This window comes from Ovis canadensis, chromosome 20, assembly GCF_042477335.2.
Source record: "Ovis canadensis isolate MfBH-ARS-UI-01 breed Bighorn chromosome 20, ARS-UI_OviCan_v2, whole genome shotgun sequence".
Taxonomy (NCBI): Eukaryota; Metazoa; Chordata; class Mammalia; order Artiodactyla; family Bovidae; genus Ovis; species Ovis canadensis.
This window is the reverse complement of record NC_091264.1, coordinates 52,579,496-52,598,599: the sequence shown is the minus strand read 5'-3', so window position 1 is coordinate 52,598,599 and position 19,104 is coordinate 52,579,496.

Here is a 19,104-nt window from a genome sequence, read left to right as displayed (position 1 = left end):
GTTCCCATGTGCTTGTTGCCTGCTGCTGCTGCTGCTAAGTTGCTTCAGTCATGTCCGACTCTGTGCGACCCCATAGACGGCAGCCCACCAGGCTCCTCTGTCCATGGGATTTTCCAGGCAAGAGTACTGGAATGGGGTGCCATCGCCTTCTCCGTGCCTGTTGCCTAGTAGCTCTTTTTTCCACTGAAGACTACAAACTGTGTTGTGCCCTTCTGTTTTAGTTGGGTACTTGTGGGTAGGGCAACAGAGACCCATTCAGAGTACAAGGAAAGGGGACAGTGCTGTTGGGAGGATGTCCACAGATTGGAACTGGACCATGAACTGCAAAACTCTAGAAATCCATGAGGCTGCAGCGATTAGCTTCTCTTCCTTTCAAGGGCAGTATCATCTCTTTCTGTCCACGTCTCTTGTCTTTTCTCCGCATCTCTCTGCCAGATCTCTCGCTCTCTCTTTCCTATTACTGGCTGCCTTTGCCTCATGAAGGTTTCCAGTCCCCTTAAACACTACCCACCATGGCCTCTCCTATCCCAACTCGATGCCAAATAGTCCCCCTTCCCACCAATTGAACATATTTGTTACAGTGTCTTTGTTTGTATTTCCAAGAGGGAAAATCTGATTGGGTTTGAATTTTTTTCTGAACAGAGGTATAGGCGCTGTCCAACCTGAGAGTTTTCTGCTCTGCGGTAGGACACCTACACCTGTCCCAGTTAGCTGTGAGACAGTGGGGGTCACATGGTACAGAACATGGGCCTGAGGGCTGCTGCTTCTGCGTGTATGGGAGGTGTGTGCTAAGTCAATTCAGTTGGGTCTGATTCTTTGCAACCCCATGGGCTGTAGCCTGCCAGGCTCCTCTGTCCATGGGATTTTCCAGGCAAGAATACTGGAGTGGGTAGCCATTCCCTTCTCTAGGGGATCTTCCCAACCCAGGGATGGAACCCATGTCTCTTATGTCTCCTTCATTGGCAAGAGGGTGCTTTTCCACTCAAGGCCACCTGAACAAGGCAACTGATATTATTCAAAAAGACTCTATCCAAGGCCAGTGTTGCCAGCCAGCCTGGTGCCCCTCTAGACCCACATCTGGATCTGGCAGTAAGACCATGCTCTCAGAGGAGGCTCACCAGGACTGGAAGGAGGCTCTGATTCAGCAGAAAGCTGCCCAGCAACTTCCTCTGGAATTTTAGCATACATTTCCAATTTTTTCTTGTTTGGCCTGCTCTTCACCTCCTGCTGGCCCTCCACCTGCAATCATCCTCAACATACACACACACTTGCACTCACATTGGTGTGCTCATCAGTCATGTTTGACTCTTTGCGACCCTACTGCCTGCAGCCCGATAGGCTCCTCTGTCCACAGGATTTCCCAGTCAAGAATACTTAGATTGGGTTGCCATTTCCTACTCCAGAGGATCTTCCTGACCCTGGGATCGAACCTGCCTCTCTTGCATCTTCTGCATTGGCAGGTAGGTCCTTTGCCACTGTGCCACCAGGGAAGCCCCTCACTTCGGGGTAAGCCTCTCCTATTGTCTATCGGATCTGCTCACACTCGTCTTCTTAGGGGACTTTGGTGCATGCCCTAGGTTTTCCCCCGCATCTGACCTCAACCCAAACTGTTGTTAGCTTAGCTTCTCTCTCGTCAGGGCTTCCCAGGTAGCTCAGATGACAAGGAGTCTGCCTGCAATAAGGGAGACCTGGGTTTGATCCCTGGGTCAGGAAGATCCCTTGGAGAGGGGAATGGCAACCGACTCCAGTATTCTTGGCCTAGAGAATTCCATGGACAGAAGAGCCTGGCAGGCTACAGTCCATGGTGTTGCAAACAGTCGGACACAACTGAGCAACACACACTTTCACTTTTCACTCTCTTGTCAGGGCCAGTGCCTCGAAGGAATTTCCATTTTCTGAACCACACAGTCTATGATGGATGGACAAATGCGTTTTGCTGTAAGGGCACATTGGGTCATGAATGATGCGGAGCCGATGTCTATCAACTGTCTAGAGTCAGTTTGCTCAACAGCATATGCTAGTATGAGTTCAGTCACTAGGAGTGACTAGTTGCTGCTTGTCACTGACACACATCAAATCCTCAGGGTTTGTTTTGGTTTGTGGCAAAAATGAAGAAGTGAAGCGAAGTTGCTCAGTCGTGTTCAACTCTTTGTGACCCCATGGACTGTAGCCTACCAGGCTCCTCCATCCATGGAATTTTCCAGGCCAAGAGTACTGGAGTGGGTTGCCATTTCCTGCACAAATGAAACAAAAATATCTCCCACCAAGCTAACCTTAACGTGCCTTCAATGAATGTTTCTTATCATTCCCATCTGACTCTAAATTGTTGTGTGTGTAGTGTGTGTGTGTGTGTGTGTATGTGTGTGTGTGTGTGTGTGTGTAGCCTCTTCCTAGCTTTGATCATCTAGATGTCCTGATAGTCATTTATTCCATGGCAACTCCTTCATCTACCCATCTGGCCCAGCAGGATATAGTTTATTTTATTCTTCTTCTTTTTTTTTAATTGCCTTCAATACTGTACAGTCACATCTGATTTTTTTCCCCAAGGCAACTGTCAGGGGCATCCTAAATGTTCCCTGAACATATGACCTTGATTGGGACCTTCCTGCGGTCCAGTGGTAAAGACTCCATGCTTTCAGTGTAGAGAGTATGGGTTCAATTCCTGGTCTGGGAACTAAGATCTCGCATGATGTGGGCCATGGTAAAAAAAAAAAAAAAAAAAAAAAAAAAAGGACCCTGATTTACACTGGGTAGCAGCCAAATTTGAATCTCTATGGGATCTTTTTCCCCAGAAACCAAATATCTCGTATAGTTTTATATATGGGCATGTAAGGACTCTGGTGTGATTTCTAAAGTGCTAGGATGACCCATTGCTCATCAAAAGACCCTTTTGCATATTTTCTGACTCAGTGATTATCTCACAGGGAGATTTAAAAACTATGGATGCCAGACCCCCGCTAATACCAGGTAAGTCAGAACCTCTGGCGTTGGAGTCCAGGCATAAGCACTTTTCTTCCTTTTAATTCCTAGTGGTTCTCATGTGCAATCTTAGTTTAGAATACCTTCCTTAGTTCAATAGTTTATAAACTTGGCTGTACCTTGGAGTCACTAGGGAACTTGAAACAATACTGATGCCTGGGTTTCATCCTTGGAGATTTTGATTTAATTATTTAGGGTTTTAGCCTAAGTTTTTAAAAACTCCCCAGGTGGCTACAATATGCAACCAATATTGAAAATCAGTACCTTAATGGATGCTTAAAATTTCAATATTAGGCTATTCACTTATCACTTAAGTTTCTGATTGACACCAAAAAAGACTTGTCATTGGGTGAAAGATGATGCTTTTCTTAATTACCTATATCTTAATGTGAATGTGGTCCAGATTGAATACAAGGTAGTTTAGTCACTAAGTGGTGTCTGACTCTTGTGATCCCATGGACTGTAGCCCACCAGGCTCCTCTGTACCTGGGATTTTCCAGGCAAGAGTGAATTGCCATTTCCTTCTCCAGGGGATCTTCCTGACTCAGGGATTGAACCCAGGTCTCCTGCACTGCAGGCAGATTCTTTACTGACTGAGCTATGACAGCTCTTGAATACAAGTCTCCTGGCTAAATTTGAGTTTCAGATAAGCGGATAATTTTTAGAATAAGTATATTCCATGTAATATATGGGTATATTCATGCTACAAAAATTATTCATGGCTTATCTGAAATTCAAATTTACCAGGGCATCCCATACTTTTATTTGCTAAATGTGGTCAGTCCTATCCAGAAAGCTTTCCAAGGGCAGGATGTAAGAGTGGGGCATGGAAAAAGCCCAGTGAGAAACATGGAGACCCTGAGGGGAGAGCACAGGGAATAGTGCAGAAAGACCGCAAAGCAAAGAAGGACTATGCAAAGCCCCAAATCACTTGCCTTGTCCAGCTCGCTCGAGTACCATTCTGCCACATCTTTGTAAAAATCAACATAATCTTCCTTACCTCACCAGCTTAGGTGGCCGAGTGTACATTATCCCTCAAGACTGGTCTGCGACCATGCACAGCAGCAGACGTCTTGCGTCTAGAATCTCTCTCCTGCTCATGTTAGACCAAGATACTGGGCTGGCCGAAAGGTTCTTTTGGGTTTTTCATAGCATTCTATGGAAAAACCCAAACAAACTTTACGGCCAATGCAATAGACATGTAATCCATCGCTAATATATTCACTGATGTTCTAAATTTTTTAATTTAGAATTCACTATATTTAGAATTACACATTTATGAAAATTCTAAATATAGAATTTAATTAAGAATGTAATTAAATCTCAGTATAAAATTTAATTATACTCAAAGCTTTCCAAATGTCTGGCTTTGACTTATGATAATTGTAACCTGCTTTCAGAAAGTTAAAAAGAAAAAAAATGCCTTCAGAATTAGAGAAAGAAGGTAGATGTGTAAGTAAATATGATAAAGGCTTCCTAAATTAAATTCCCAGTAAACCTATTATAAGGTCATGTATTCTATGGACTCTAATCCCAGCCTCCACATAAATTCACTCGTTAGTTTTTTTCAAGGACAGTTTTTCTTTTGCTTTTCTTTTGAACTCTTCCCTTTACATTTGTAGGTACCTGGGGGGTTTTCCTCTCACTGGCTTCCAAGTGAAGCCAAACAGAGTATCCTTACGTATGGTAACATGAAATGTTGGTGCACCTCGGAGAACTGGGTCTACGTCCAGAAACCCTTCCTTAGATTCCTGAGATTCAACATATTTTACCCTACTATGTTACCAGGATTTAGACAGACAAACTTATTTGTCTATAAACATTTTTTCATTTCCTCGGTTACATCTGACCGAGCATGAAGTCAATATCCCAGAAGACAATGGAAGACATTCCTTTGTCTCAAGCAAATTCCACAGGATACCTGAGTATATAATGAGTTCTTAGTACATCGGCAGTCCATAACCTTATTGGCACCAGGGACCAGATTCGTGGAAGACAGTTTTTCCACAAACAGGGTGGTGAGGGAGATGCTTTTGGGATGATTCAAGTGCACCACACTTACCGTGCACTTTATTTCTATTATTACTGCATCAGCTCCACCTCATCATCAGACATTAGATCCTGGAGGTTGGGGAGCCCTTAGTACCTCCTTCCACTCCCTCGAATCCCCTCTTCTTCCTACCCCCAATGACCCCTTCCCACCGTTTATGTTCCTTGCTTTCTCTTACCGTCATCTCATCGTCTTATCTGGCAGCTTCATGGAATGACACTTTTCAGGATCTTTGAGGTCAGTTAACCCTCCTTGATTGGCCGCCTGAGACGAAAATGGCCTTGTGACCTTTCCATAACCTTGTCTTAAAAGAGAAATGGTTATTGCCTTTTCAGAGATTATCCAAATAAGGATGTCAGGAAAACGCCCTTTGCTTTCCTGCAAAACTAAAAAGTTTGGTGGTAGGGCAACGCAAATTATGTTTCCCTGGTGGCTCAGTCGATATAGAATCTACTTGAAATGTGGGAGACCTAGGTTCAAACCCTGAGTTGGGAAGATCCCCTGGAGGAGGGCATGGCAACCCGCGTCAGTATTCTTGCCTGGAGAATCCCCAGGGACAGAGGAGCCTTGCGGGCTGCAGTCCATGGGGTCGCAAAGAGTTGGATACAACTGACTAAGCACAGCATACAGCAATGCAAATTAAGTGTTTAAAACAAGGGACATCCTTCTTTTCTTTTGCAGTGGGCATACCAAACCTCCCACTAACATGGCCCCTTCCTAAGGGTATTGCTGAGTAGACAGGAGTTGTTGGTTTGCAATGGGAACACCAGGAATTATAACATTGCTGTCCAGCTTACCGATACCTCCCAAGTCAACTTCTTATAGGATCTCTTCCCATCTCTCCCTCTTCATCAGATTTAACTCAGAGGTGCTGAGCTAGAAGCTAAGCTAACCAACCAGGAAGGGTGCCTCTGGTCAAGTAAGGAGCTACCAATCATTCTAAGACCTGTTGGGCGAGCTTATCAGCTTCCCAATTTCTCCAGAAATGCCTGGCGGTTTCAAGGATCGAGATAAGCACAGCTGTAATCTACCATGATCCAGAGCTTATTCACAGATCACAGCTGTGTAATTTCAGGTAACATGCTTCCCTTGTTTGGATTTGTTTAACATTGTTAAATATATAGTCAGACCATCTGCACAGTATTTTTTTTAAATTGGAAATTACAACCATAACTTCCTTTTTATATATCAATAAACTAAACAGCAAAATTTCAAAGGGATCCTTCTGCACCAAGCACGGAAGCAGAATGCCTGTCCCACGCCACACCACTGCCTAATTGCACACTAATTGGACAAACGTGATTAAATATTTCAAGATCTTTACTAATTGCCTCTATTTTAGCTTTAAAATTTGCTTGCCACCAACAAATTTAATGACACTGGTGTCTAGTCATCAGCAAAAAGCCCAAGAGTTGCTCTTTAAAATGTACCTAGTCAGAGTATTTACTGATTGTGCATTGTCTCCAATGTAGCTTAATTAGAAATCCAATCAGTTCGCTAAGTCTAATTATACTTGATTTGTAGATTCAGACTATGATACATAATGAAGCCAAGCAGCTAACAGTAAACGTGCCTGAAATGTAACAATAAGAGAAATATATATTTTTTTAATGTATGTCTTGTCACTTTAGAAAATCAAGTAATACACACGATCTCTCATGATGGGGATTGGGGAGGTTTGAGCTTCTCAGTGTTTCCTTGAACCGGATTCCAGTTCTATTGGTGAAAACCTGCTTTGAAAGATGATGATCAGAAAATATTTCTATGTCTCCATACTAAAGATTAAAAAGAAAATAGAGACAATTGCTTCCGTCCGTTGACTCTGTGAGGAACTTTTGGGGAATTATTTCGCAGAAGTTGTTCCTTGATGAAACTGATATGGTTAAAATGGACACATTCACGTAATTCTTAATTTTTTTAAAATTTGCCTTCCAGAAACTTGTTTCGACTATCTCAGAAAATGCCTCATCCGGTACCTAAAAACTACAGTGTTGATATAAGCATATATTCAAATATGTGAGGGTATAATTCTGTATGTACACACAATTTTACTAAGAGGAATACTTCTAAATGTATTATTGCATATCTGCAATAATTTGCAACCAACTGTTGGTCTGTGGAAACAGGTTATGTGAAGTAGAGAAAAGAAGCTTAAAAAACATTAATGTAGATTAAGATGCCAGTTACCACTGCCTCAATCCTCCAAGCAACTTGAGGCAGTGGTAGTTGGAGGGTTTTGAATGCTTAGCGGTCTACCTTCCAGAATCCACTCATTTCTGTTGGCACACAGGATGCAGACATGGTGCATCCTAGGCACATCCTAGCACCACAGGCGTGGTGCTGAGATCTAGCCATCTCACCCCAAAGTCATCTCACCTCACAACCGTCGCCTGCAAAAGATGGCAGTGCTTTGGAACGGTAAGGACAGCAGTGATGATGCTGGTTCAAACACACCTCAGGAGTCACGGGCATTTCACTTTCACTTTGAACACGTGGGAGGAATCAATAAGGTAAACCAGAATGAAGGGAAATGGATAGGAAAAAAATGTGATTTTTCAGCTTTGGGGATAATATAAACATAATGAAGGATGATTCAAAACATCCTGAAACTCTAAATTAATTACTGCGGACTGTTCAATAATAGACTATTACTTTAGCACAGTTATTTTTCCTTTAATGTAAAGCTTATCTTTTATAACATGGATGCATGCTAAGTCACTTCAGTCATATCCGACTCTCAGCGACCCCATGGACTATGGCCCGCCAGGCTCCTCTGTCCATGGGGATTCTCCAGGCAAGAATACTGGAGTGGGTTGCCATGCCCTCCTCCAAGGATCTTCCCTACTCAGGGATCGAACCCATGACTCAGGGATCGAACCCATGGCTCTTACGTAACCCACATTGGGAGCTGGGTCCTTTACCATTAGTGCCACCTAGGAATCCCGTATCTTTTTATAAGAATGTAGCCTAAAAGAAACATTGACATATGCTTGGATGAAAGGCTCCACAGAACTGCAGTGTGTAAGCGGTTTTAATTTTTGCATTAAAAATTGATCATTTATATTTATTCTGGTATTACTTTTAAAAAGCTATGCAATAAAATTGCTCCATGTAAGTGTGTGTACATGAGTGTTTGTGAACGTGTATGATTTTAAAGACTGACAAGTACATAACTTTTTTCTTTCTCCCTGTTTCAAAAGCATCTTGTAGCATATACTGAACCTCGAGGGTTTTCCTGTGCTTGCAGCTCTTTGCCTTTGGGCGCAATTCCTAATCAACATGGCCTCTAGCCAAGACCCTTAGTTTTACTGTTTTGTTATAGCTCTTATCTTCGCTGTACTCTGGTGTCAGCCTTTATTGATAATTTCTCAAACTTTAAGCATAATGCCAATTAAGGAGTTGTTTTTCTCCAATCAGAATTCATCACACTGACCTTTGGGTTAATAGAGACAATCCTCATTGGATGGGACACCAAAAGTTCTTTACCTTCCTTTCCTAGGAAGATTGCTCTTCTAATGTTGCCACTGAGATAGTCAAACACCGTGAGGTGTGGAAGCTGGGAGGAGACAGAGATGCTCTTATTGCAGAAGTCTGAGGCAGGTTATTTCCCTATCTTCTTTAAATGATTGCGGTGGGAGAAAGTGGAGCTGTAAACACATGACCTGAGCCTGACTCCAGAATGGCTAATTGAAAGCATAAGTTGACAGCCATCTCACTTGTTTAAAATAACATGGTTTCTGTTATGTATTTGACATTGACTGAGACAGAATAATGTTTTTTACATGTGGCAAAAAAATAAATAAATAAATACAGGGCAGTACAGATATTCACAAATGTCTAGAAAATCAGGAAGGAAAAGAATCACCCAATGCAGTCCAGTCACTTTTTAAATGCTGGTGAATTTTTAAAGGAGAATTTTGTTCCTTTTTTTCCTCTCAGCTTAGCTTTATCTTTTCCTCTTATTAATAAGGCCTGGCCCCTCGTTAACATGCAGGCAGAGCCTAATGAGCCTTGCAGACTCCTGTAATTTCTTCACTGTTGAAAATGCCTGACACTAATCTATGCCATTTATACTAATAAGAGGTGGATCAGCTGATATTTGGTGCAATGAAAATATGCTAAATATACTTTATTGAATTGCACGTAGTTAGTTCTTCCCAGTTCGCTGTATTACAGCAACAGATGCACCATCATTACCTCTGCGCTCTGTGTGGAGCCCAGCCTTTGGTTTGAATAAATGAGAAAAGTAAGACATTTCATGTGTTCACTTTCTTTTTTAAAAATGCTGATAATACTGACTTTCAAACTCCTACCTTGAGAAAAATCATCTTTTCTGTGATTTTCAAAGCCTAGATACAGTGCTTCCCATTGAAATGGCAATGAAATGAAGATCTGACCTAAAATATAACATTTTATATTAAGTGGACTATGTGTGTGTGTGTGTTAAGTCACTTCAGTCGTGTCCGACTCTTTGCAACCCTACAGACTATAGTCCGCCAGGCTCCTCTGTCCATGGGATTTTCCAGGTAAGAATATTAGAGTGGGTTGCCATTTCCTTCTCCAAAGTGGGCTTTAAGGAAGGCTAAATTTGAATGGACTTTGTGTAGAGCTTATTAATCACATCCATAAGCTCTTTTCCCAAAGAGCTCATGGTGATTAACAATTTTCTCATGAATACTGAAGAAATTTTTACCGATTTTAATATATGTTGAACATTGTGTTATTATTCCATTAGGCAAAAGCAAACTTTTTCCATTTTTGCATTACCAGTCTAATTTTTTTTTTGATGACTGTTAATATCTATGTTTCTTTTCTTACTTGCCAAGAGACACAGGGCCGAGGAGACTGACTGCAGGTGTTAGTAAATGTTTCCAACACTTGTGTCAATACCTGTTTTTGGCTCAGGCTTCACAAACCTGAGAGTGCTTTTAAAAACCTTGTTTAAAATCTACATATTTATTCAAAACAGTCAGCTATGACTACATCCTCTGAGATGTGCTGTAAATACGGTGGAGACTTTAGGGACCTGAGCTAAACATTTATACCTGTGGACCCCCCTCCACCACCCCCACCCCCCACCCCACCTCAATGCATGATCACCTAAAGTCCTCCAGTGAGTGATTTCAGCAGGAGAAGCTCAGTCTTTAGAGGAAGGTTGATTACAGTATTGAAGTTTCTCAGTAGCTTTGACCAGAGGTTTACAAACAGAATAGCAAAGTGGTTAGGAAGGCAGAGATGAAGTGAAAATGGTTAATATCATTCAGAACCTCAGTTCCCCCAGCCTACCCGGTTATTTTTCTCCTAGCAGGACACACATTTGACAAATACGTCCAAACCACTCAGTGATGCAAAGAGAGGAAAGCAATATGTAGTGCTGCCTAAACACATTTCACATGTATGTGACTCCCTCCCATCAGTTACCAAGCACTCTTGACTGTCTCCTGACCGATATTTCCTTGGAACACACTTTGTGTTTGTTTGGAAGGTATATCTCACACTTATCTAGGAACATATTTTTCAGATTTCGAAATGTCTGTCAATTTATCCCCTAAGAGAATTATGAGTCTGTTCTACTGCTCTTCCTTTCCCTGGACAACTGCTCTATCTGTGCCTTCTAGAATCTCTCGCCTCTTAACCTCTGCCAGCACAGGTGCAGTAACTCCCCAAAGATTAACAGCCTGGTTGTAGGTGTGATTGAAATTAGCTTGGCTTGCCTTCAGAATCCAGTGCCCTAGTTTACTAAATCATCCCCTACAATCTTGTGCACTTAGGCAAAGCAAACAAAATAATCTGCCAGGAAATACTAATGGGGCAGTGTCAACACCGACATCGTTTGTATTAACTGTCCCATTCTTATTACCCTGCTCCTTAAATCCAATCAAACTTCACTTCCGACTCTGCAGGGGTTGGATGTTAATTAGAAAGGATGCGTGTTTGTATGTACCTGGCTGTACACACGCATGACCCTTCACATACCCATATACCCTCATGCATGCCTGTGTGTGCCCGTGCAGACACATGTCCCATGACTAATTAATTTAAATTGTAAGTGCAAGCCGTGTTTCCGGTTTGCTGTTCCAACTGAGGAAAGCATACATTTCGCGTGCATGTCTTCTGCCCTGGTGTCGACATTTTCCAACAGATGTTAGCTAATGTGGTTGTAGGAGGTTCACAGTGGAGGCTGCAAGCCCAATAAATCTTCCTCTTAAATGCAGGCACTCCACCATCGCAGCATCTTATACCTATAATACGTTTTAATTACTCGGCTATTGAAACGATACTAAATTAGATTTGCACAGAAGAGCACCACAGATTTCTCCATCCATGTTTAAAGCCACCACAAACAGCATAAAACCGGCAAGCACGCTTTTACTGGAACTTGCTGGAGCCACTGAAGTCTGATACCTTGAAAATTATTAAGTGACAAAGATGACTAGCACTCTGGTTCTACTTTGCTTCCCCATTAGCCATTTAGGTGACAGCTGCTGTATTACACATGAAGATGAACCATTCCTTGCGGGGTGATAGTGGCTCCGCTGTGACACTGCTGGCGTAAAGCATTATCAGACCACGGCTGCGCTCGGAGCCATCACAGTCTCCTAGGCACCTATCAGTATCCTCATTATCTGCATCACGGAGTGCCGGGGATGAGCACTGCCAGGCCTCACAGCTTCGCAGCTCATTTGAGAAGCGGAAATTAAACGTCCCAAGAGAGAAAACAGGGACACTGTAACAGCACCGGCGCTCTACACCAATAACACGGCGACCGCTGTAGCGCGGACTTCTGTCTCATTAATTTCATAGGCTCCTGCAATGAGGATGGGAAGGTGGAGAGGCAGACTTGACGAGGAGATGACTGAGCGGGGCTGGCATTGTGTGTCTTGCGAGCTCATAACAGAACGAGGACTTGCTGTGGGTACCGCAGCTCTTCAGATGTTTGTTGGGGCTTTTAGAAGCCCTGAACGGTGGCGAGAAGAAATGAAGGGAGGGAGGGAGAGAGAGAGGGAAGGAGGAAGATCACTGAACAAGGGCAAAATGAACTGATCATAAACATGATCTACGTTCATATTATGCAGCATTTCTACGTGAGGTGAAGGGAGCTTTAGAAGGCTATAGATAAAATGCATTCTTTCCACATAGAAAAAGAATCCCTAATTGTGTCTGTGTGTGTGTTTGAAAAGCCTATTTAACAGACACCCTTCCCTGCTAAAAATGATTTTTCATAGCACTCTTTCCAAAAAATTTTAAATGATTTTGCTGCAAAAATACCAACTCCTTAATGATCAGAGTGGCATCAAGCAAAACAAAGCTGGGAGGCAGGGGATTATCCAGATAAGTCAGACCAAAGAAACCTCTTAAGAAAAACAAGATGCCTGAAGTCTCCAGGTAATAGAGGCAATAGTGGTTTTTTTCACTTTGAGTAATCTGATTAACAGCCCTAATTCTTGGCTGGATAGACCTGCCTGTTTGGAACCCTACAAGCCCCAAGAGATTCAAGACAGTCCAACTCTGAGATTATCAACACAGATTTTTATACAGTGAATTTTAACTTTCAGTGCCTATTCTCCACTGTTGTTATTTGTTTAAAGGCCTCAGGAGAAACAATGATCAATAAATCTAGTCCCCTGCACTTTTTACTTTGGTGACCCTGTCTCTTCTTGACCTCAGTTTCTGTATTAGTTAAATGTATCTGCATTGGATGATGCAGAGACTTATGTGCTTATGAAGAATTATCATCGGAGTATAACAGACCCTGGTAAATCTCTGATCACAGTGATCTTTGTCTTCATGCTACAGCCTGGCAGGATTATGGGATAGTTGGAAAGATGACTTGCTGTTCCCAGGATCAGAGGAAAGGTTTTGTGTCTCAGCACAATATTTACTCGCTGTGTGTCTTTAGACAAGTCACTTTACCTCTCTGAGCCTCAGAGTCTTTGTCAGCAAAAACAGGGAAAACTTCTAATTCTTAGGGTAGTTGTGAGAATTAAGATAATGTAAATGAAAGTCATTGGTATGGTATGCTGGTGTTCAAAGTTGTTTGGATGGAATCAGACCCTGTATTACTGATTTATACTCCTCTGTGTTCTAAAATGGATTTTTGAGAGAATATTCACTGTAAAGGGGCTTTCAAAAAGGGAGGAAATGAGGAAAAGAAGGGATGAAATGAATAGAGAGGTCTTTCTCTGTCACATATCAGTCTTCCAAGATCCTCTCACAGCACAGCTATTTTTGAGCTGCATGGGTCACAGATTCGTTGGAAAGCTGAAGAAAGCTGAGGACCTCTCTTTTAAGAAGAAAGAATTTACTAGAGCTTACAGTTTCAGAGTCACAGATTTCCCCAAACCCAGCCATGGAAATCAGGTCAAGCACACGTATTTCAGAGAATGGATATATTATGAGACTTTTTGTGGTACCAGAGAAGAAATCACCTGTTCTTATTTCAGACACACACACACACACACACACACACACACACACACACACACATGATAACCCAAGCTCTCTTATTAAGGATACAGATGATTGAGAAAGCAGAGTTCTAAGCATCACAAGGCATCAGCATTCTCCTTTCTCTTTCCTATTTTGTTCAATACTGCTTCCCTCTTCTACATTTAGGATGAGGATACACTTGGATGCTGGCCTCCCCGGAAGGCTTGGGGCCAGCCTTGCTCCTGGACCACTGGAATGTGGGAGCAGAGGCCAGAAGCTGAGCTAGCTTAGTATCGGTCAGTCTGAACTTTATACCTAGTAAGCAGTAGCAGAAGCAGCAGAGGTGTTTACCTCTGATCAGTGTCCCTGCCCTTGTTGAGGAGCTGGGGTCTTGGCCAGTTGCGGACTGGCTCCCATCACTGGGCTCTGCATTATTCTTCTCAGTGTCTGTATGGATAAGTCACCTAGGACCCCGGTTCTTTCAGGAGAGTTTCCTGTCAGGTCCATTTTTCACAGGAGACTAGATTCCTGACCCCAGTTCAGGCTGGAGGACTGAAGCTGGGACTTCTGCCCCTCTCCAGTTGCCAGCCTCCTCCGCGCACCCCACCTGCCTCTCCTGGACTCACGCCTCCCTCTCCTGTTGTTGCTACCTGCCCGGGTTTGCTTGTACCACCTGGTGGCCTGAGGGCAGCAAGGAGTCTCTCGGTACTGGCAGTTCTTGGTCTGACAGGCTCTGCACATAATAAATACATAATAATTATCTCTTGAATAAATATTGTGACAATATATAAAGAAAAAGGACAGGGAATGAGAAGAAAAAAAAGGAATAAAAATGTGTACAGAGGTCTTCAGGAGATGAAGTGAGGGAAAGTGTGTCATCATAGTTACTATCTGCTGTGAATGAGAATTTTAATTGAAAATTCTCCCCTACATCTTAAAACGTCATGCTGCTTTTTCATACTCCACCTCAAAGACAGGTTTCTCGCTTATGTGGTGTGCTCAGTTGCTCAATCATGTCTGATTCTTTGTTACCCCATGGACTATAGCCTGCCAGTTTCCTCTGTTCATGGAATTTTCGAGGCAAGAATACTGGAGTGAGTTACCATTTCTTATTCCAGGGAATCTTCCCAACCCAAGTATAAAGCCCATGTTTCTTGCATCTCCTGCTTTGGCAGGTGGATTCTTTACCACGGTGCCACTGGGAAGCCCACATAATGATGGGAATAAAAGAAAACAAGAGGCGATACCTTGCAAGAGAAAAACCTACGGAAGGTCACTGTGGCATGCTTCCACCCCCTTTTAATGTCCCATCCTGTGCCCCTGCAGAAGAGGGTCTGTCCATTGTGCCGAGGTTGAGTAAGCCTCTTCTGGATGCACTGCACTCTCTAACTTTTAATGTTTCCAGTACCTTCCTACCCCTCCTCTCTTCACTGTGGCCTCTCTTATCATTAACTATATTGCTTCAGCCAAGCTACATACCTACACAGTTGGTCCCTGCATAAAATTGTTTCTTTTTTTGGCTATATCACAGTAATTCTTTGAAGTACAGAAACTTAAAAAATAAATGCTCTCTGGGAAGGAAAGCATAGTAATCCATTCTCAGGCATTCACAATGAAGGTTAGCTTTAAATTCTAGAAGTCAAGAGATAACCTGGCTGATGATTTGTGATAAATGGCCAGAGGTCAGGGAAGTCCATGAACAAGGCTAGGTAACATCCCACAGGGCATGGTCCTCAATAGCTGGGAGGTGACATGAGGGATCTTCAAGCTAAGGGAAAAGAAAAAAGCCAAACCAAGAGGGATTAGGAAGAGTCCTTCTTAAAGGAAAGAAGGAGAAAACTGAGATCACACTGAACTTTTCAAATACTGTCTATGTGTTATGGGCCCAAGCCTCTATGTTCTCTTGCTTCAGAAACAACTTTCTCCATCCTACAAAGTGTTGTTGCTGTTCAGTTGCTAAGTCGTGTCCGACTTTTTGCGACCCCATGGACTGCAGCATGCCAGGCTTCCCTGTCCTTCACTATCTCCCGGAGTTTGCTCAAACTCATGTCCGTTGAGTCACTGATGCTATCCAACCGTCTCATCCTCCGTCACCCCCTTCTCCTCCTCCAATGTAATCCTCCTCAAACCTGAAGCTCATTCCTCTTTTCTCTTTCCCAGTCTCACCTCCTCCAGGAAGTCTTCTTTGACTCATTTACCTTTTACCTCATGTCAAGTTGGTTTTGTATCATTTCCACTTGTTGAAGAGGTTTTCTTTTCAGCATATTTTTAAAATGAAATTTTTGTGTATATTCAGTCTGTCTTGGGCTTCCCAGGTAGCTCAGATGGTAAAGTGTCTGCCAGCAAGGAGAGAGACCCAGGTTCAGTCCCTACGTCAGGAAGATCCCCCTGGAGAAGGAAATGGCGACCCACTCCAGTACTCTTGCCTGGAAAATTCGATGGACAGAGGAGCCTGGTAGGCCACAGTCCATGGGGTCGAAAAGAGTTGAACATGATTGAGTGACTTCACTTTCACTTTCAGTCTGTCTTACTAAAACAGTTCCTTCAAGGACTGAATTTATTTGTTTTGATCTTTCTTCCTAGAGTTAAAATATTCTCCTATAAAAGTTGTTATTTGGGGTTAGTTTCATGATATGAAAAACAGTACCCTACCTGATGTGTATGTGTTAGTCTCTCAGTGGTGTCTCACTCTTTGCAATCCCACGGATTGCAACTGGAGTGGGTGGCCATTCCCTTCTCTAGGGGACCTTCCTAACGAGGGATTGATCCCAGGTCTCCTGCGTTGCAAGTGGATTCTTTACCATTTAAGCCATCAGCTAAGACCTTGCCAAATAGTGACCCTGGAGAAGGAAAGGGCAACCCACTCCAGTATTTTTGCCTGAAGAATCTCATGGACAGAGGAGCCTGGCAGGCTACAGTCTATGTGGTCGCAAGAGTCAGACACAACGGAGTGACTAAGCACACAGCACACGCACAAGTTCAGTTCAGTTCAGTCATTCAGTCGTGTCCGACTCTTTGTGACCCATGAACCGCAGTACACCAGGCCTCCCTGTCCATCACCAACTCCCGGAGTCCACCCAAACCCATGTCCATTGTGTCGATGATACCATCCAATCATCTCATCCTCTGTCATCCCCTTCTCCTCCTGCCCTCAATCTTTCCCAGCATCAGGTTCTTTTCAAAGGAGTCAGCTTTCCACATCAGGTGTCCAAAGTATTGGAGTTTCAGCTTCAACATCAGTCCCTCCAGTGAACACCCAGGACTGATCTCCTTTAGGATGGACTGGTTGGATCTCCTTGCAGTTCAAGGGACTCTTAAGAGTCTTCTCCAGCACCACAGTTCAAAAGCATCAACTCTTGAGTGCTCAGCTTTCTTCATAGTTCAACTCTCACATCCATACATGACTACTGGAAAAACCATAGCCTTGACTAGACGGACCTTTGCTGGCAAAGTAATGTCTCTGCTTTTGAATATGCTGTCTAGGTTGGTCATAACTTTCCTTCCAAGGAGCAAGCGTCTTTTAATTTCATGGCTGCAATCACCATCCACAGTGATTTTGGAGCCCAGAAAAATAAAGTCAGCCACTGTTTCCACTGTTTCCCCATCTCTTTGCCATGAAGTGATGGGACCAGATGCCATGATCTTAGTTTTCTGAATGGTGAGTTTTAAGCCAACTTTTTCACTCTCCTCTTTCACTTTCATCAAGAGGCTCTTTAGTTCTTCACTTTCTGCCATAAAGGTGGTGTCATCTGCGTATCTGAGGTGATTGATATTTCTCCTGGCAATCTTGATTCCAGCTTGTGCTTCCTCCAGCTCAGCGTTTCTCATGATGTACTGTGCATATAAGTTAAATAAGCACGTTGACAATATACAGCCTTGACGTACTCCATTTCCTATTTGGAACCAGTCTGTTGTTCATGTCCAGTTCTAACTGTTGCTTCCTGACCTGTATACATGTTTCTCAAGAGGCAGGTCAGGTGGTCTGGTATTCCCATCTCTTTCAGAATTTTCCACAGTTTATTGTGATACACACAGTCAAAGCCTTTGGCATAGTCAATAAGGCAGAAATAGATGTTTTTCTGGAACTCTCTTGCTTTTTCCATGATCCAGCAGATGTTGGCAATTTGATCTCTGGTTCCTCTGCCTTTTCTCAAACCAGCTTGAACATCTGGAAGTTCACGATTCACATGTTGCTGAAGCCTGGCTTGGAGAACTTTGAGCGTTACTTTACTAGTTCATTGAGGGATGAACTCCCCAGGTCAGTAGGTGCCCAATATGCTACTGGAGATCAGTGGAGAAATAAATCCAGAAAGAATGAAAAGATGGAGCCAACTCAAAAACAACACCCAGTTGTGGATGGGACTGGTGATAGAAGCAAGATTCAATGCTGTAAAGAGCAATATTGCATAGGAACCTGGAATGTTAGGTCCATGAATCAAGGCAAATTGGAAGTGGTGAAACAGGAGATAGCAAGAGTGAACATTGACATTCTAGGAATCAGTGAACTAAGATGGACTGGAATGGGTGCATTTAATTCAGATGACCATTATATCTACTACTGTGGGCAGGAATCCCTTAGAATAAATGGAGTAGCCATCGTGGTTAACAAAAAAGTCTGAAATGCAGTACTTGGATGCAGTCTCAAAAACGACAGAATGATCTCTGTTTCCAAGGCAAACCATTCAGTATCACGGTAATCCAAGTCTATGCCCCGACCAGTAATGCTGAAGAAGCTGAAATTGAATGGTTCTGTGAAGACCTTCAAGTCCTACTAGAACTAACAAAAAAGAGGTCCTTTTCATTATATGGGACTGGAATGCAAAAGTAGGAAGTCAATAAACACCTGGAGTAAGAGGCAAATTTGGCCTTGGAGTACAGAATGAAGCAGGGCAAAGGCTAACTGAGTTCTGCCAAGAGAACGCACTGGTCATAGCAAACACCCTCTTCCAACAACACAGGAGAAGACTCTACACATGGATATCACCAGATGGTCAACACCAAAATCAGATTGATTATATCTTTTGCAGCCAAAAATGGAGAAGCTCTATACAGTCAGCAAAAACAAGACCAGGAGCGTACTGTGGGTTAGATCATGAACTCCTTATTGCCAAATTCAGACTTAAATTGAAGAAAGTAGGGAAAACCACTCGACCATTCAGGTATAACCTAAATCAAATCCCTTATGATTATACAGTGGAAGTGAGAAATAGACTTAAGGGACTAGATCTGATAGATGGAGTGCCTGATGAACTATGGATGGAGGTTTGTGACACTGTACAGGAGACAGGGATCAAGACCATCCCCAAGAAAAAGAAATGCAAAAAAGCAAAATGGCTGTCTGAGGAGGCCTTACAAATAGCTGTGAAAAGAAGAGAAGTGAAAAGCAAAGGAGAAAAGGAAAGATAGGCCCATTTGAATGCAGAATTCCAAAGAATAGCAAGAGATAAGAAAGCCTTCCTCAGTGATCGATGCAAAGAAATAGAGGAACACAACAGAATGGGAAAGACTAGAGATCTTTTTAAGAACATTAGAGATACCAAGGGAATATTTCATGCAAATATAGGCTCAACAAAGGACAGAAATGGTATGGACCTAACAGAAGCAGAAGAAGTGGCAAGAATACACAGAAGAACTGTACAAAAAAG